The sequence below is a fragment of the Hyaena hyaena genome, unplaced genomic scaffold (assembly GCF_003009895.1).
Source record: "Hyaena hyaena isolate Hyena2069 unplaced genomic scaffold, ASM300989v1 scaffold_31, whole genome shotgun sequence".
In the NCBI taxonomy this organism is placed as follows: domain Eukaryota; kingdom Metazoa; phylum Chordata; class Mammalia; order Carnivora; family Hyaenidae; genus Hyaena; species Hyaena hyaena.
In genome coordinates, this window is record NW_024080664.1 from 5,571,647 (window position 1) to 5,574,665 (window position 3,019).

A 3,019-nucleotide genomic window follows, 5' to 3' on the forward strand; every position below is an offset into this window, starting at 1 on the left:
GTCTACCTGCTGGACCCTCTCTCTATTCCTGCCTAAGGAGCAAGAAAATACTTATCTGGAATCTTCTACCATCATAACCAGCTAGAACTGAAGTTACATGTCCCCCTGTCAGTTGGAGCCGTCTCCTTAGCGACTGAACACGGTCCTTGGGTTCCACTTGAGGGAATTTTGCACCTTGTGTCAGCCAGTGGTTTTTAGTACCTTGTGTATAGGGTGTTGTGATTAATAAAAAAGATGAATAAAACCAAAATGGTCCCCTTCAAGGACTTCATAATCCTATAAGGGGCCAAGACAGAGCCTCAAATAATAGCAAAGAATAGGTTATTTGCTTTTCAAAACAGCTTCATAGCATAGACTTAAAGGGAAGGTAACAGTGACAGTCCGATGTAGGTATCGGGAAGTTTCCACAGGGGCACAGCATATGACTGGCCCCTGCAGGGAAGAGTAGCCTGATCATGGATGCCAAGCCACAGCAGGATCTCACTTTGAGCCCACCAGATGCCCAGCATGCCAAAAAAGAACATGCACATCCATTTCTCCAAAGCGTCCACACCCCAGAGGGGCTAAGGGTCCTGCTGTCCCAGTGACTCCCACTGTGAGCTCTGGCTCACATCCCTGACCCCTCGTCTGCCTGGCACACTCCTGACTTTAGCTCCTGTTGCCCTGACTTGGCTGCTGGTGGCCACTGAGATGTCAGCTCTGCTCCTCTTGGATTGGTTGCAAGGGGGTGCTCCTAGGTTTCCGTGGTACCAGGTGTCTCCCACTTTGGGTCCAGCTCGTCCATGCCTACCTAGGGACAGCCCTGGAACAGCTATAACTTCTATGTTCAGAGAGGGCTGAAGTTGTGGTTGCTTTTCTTGGTCATGAACTGGTGGTGCCCATTTAGAAACAGACAAGCTTATAGGAGATCATGACACCCCAGAGGGCCTCCCGCGCTGCAGCTGGCTGGGAGATAAGGGGACTGTGTGCAAACAATGAAGGAGGGAGACAGGGGCTGGATTTCCACGTGGCATCCATGCGTTTCCTGTGCGGCAATCCCAGTGGTTAACCTTTGTATTATCCCTCATGCCAGTGTGAGCACAGGTATCAAAAGAAGGCAATCCCGGGGCGCCTGGGTGGCTTAGTCGGTTAAGCGTCCGACTTTCGCTTAGGTCATGATCTCGCGGTTCGTGGGTTCAAGCCCCGCGTCGGGCTCTGTGCTGACTGCCAGCTCAGAGCCTGGAGCCTGTTTCACTCTGTGACTCCCTCTCTCTCTGACCCTCCCCTGCTCACGCTGTCTCTCTCTCTCTCCTAGAAATAAATAAAACATTAAAAAAAAAAAAAAAAAGAAGGCAATCCCTATTCTCACAGACTCAGTTTGTAGAAGCAGAAAAGGAAAACAAATCTAATTAAAAATTCCATCTAGTCCTAATTTGAATTGTAACTTTCTATCATTGTATTTTCTCTTATTTTGAAGTATACTCCCCATAGATTTTTTTGGGTATAGATGGGATTCTGTGTTCACTGCATTTGATTTCCTTCTTTTACTCTTTTTTTAAAAAAAGTGTATTTATTTGTTTGTTTGTTTGTTTGTTTAGAGCATCTGCGAGCAAGGAGCTGAGAGAGAGGGAGAGAGACCAAGCAGGCCTCATGCCAAGCACAGAGCCTTATGCAGGGCTCGATCCTACAAAACATGGGATCGTGACCTGAGCCATAATCAAGAGTGAGACCCTTAACAAACTGAGCCACCCAGATGTCCTTTGTTTCCTTCTTTATTATAAAGTCCATGGATACTTGTGGAGCACATAGAAACAGGAGATAACCTGTGAAGTTATCTCCTTTTGCAAACATTTTCTAAAATGACACGTTTCATGCACACTCGATCTGGATGATGTTGGCAGCTTGTCTGCCCCTCTGATAACTTGACTCCTACCCCCAACCGCATGGTCTGAAGGAATTCACTTCCTGTCTGATAATTTCTGTGAATTCCTAAGCTTGCTTCCCTGTAAACTCCTAATCTATCATCTTGGGTCAAACACTCGGTCTTGTTATTTGGAAGAAACCCATTCCCCCCCGTAATGTCTTTGGAACTGGGATTTTTTGGTAAGAGACCTTGTGCCAAGGACTCACTGGGCTGGTAGTGCTGGTCCAAGTACCTGAAATGGTACTAAGGGGACAAACTGTGAACAGACTTGACAATGAGTATAGGCCATTGGTGTCTTCAATTCCTTGCCTGACACAGAAGGCTTTTGTAAGCTCTGCACTTTGCTCAATGGAGAGTTTCAACATGCCTGCCCCACCGAAAGATAGCTAGCCATTCTCCACTTCAGAAGGTACTTGGTACATTGGAAGTACAATGCCAGTCAGCATTTCCCTGCCAGCATTCAGGTGTGAATGCTGCTTCATGAGGAGATATTTAAAGGTCTTCTAAAGGTAAAGCTAGAATGTGAGAGCTGGAAAGGAGTTTGGAGTCAGCATTTTTAGCCGTTCTTAAAATACAGTTTTAAATTTAGGTTGTCTGAGGGTTTCCAAACTCCATGTCAGGCCTCAACCCAAACTTGATTCAGTTGGTTTGGAGTAAGACCCTGGTAACTATGTTCTTAAAAAAGTCTTTTTAAATTCAAGTGTAATTAACATACAGTGTTCTATTGATGTCAGGTGTACAATACACTGATTCAACAATTCTATACATCCCTCCGTCCATATCAAGATGCATGGACTCTCAAGCCCCTTCACCCACTTCACCCTTCCCGCACCCACCTGCCCTCCAGTAATCTCCATTGTTCTCTACAGTTAAGAATCTGTTTTTGGTTTTTTTGGTCTCTTTCTTCTTTGCTCCTTTGTTTTGTTTTTTAAATTCCCAATACAGGTGAAGTCATATGATATGTGTCTTTATCTGACTTATTTCATCTAGCATAATACTCTCTAGCTCCATGCATGTTGGTACAAAAAGCAAGATTTCATTCTCTTTTATGACTGAATAATATTCCACTGTATATAAATACCACATCTTCTTTATCCACTCATCTCTTGATGGCCA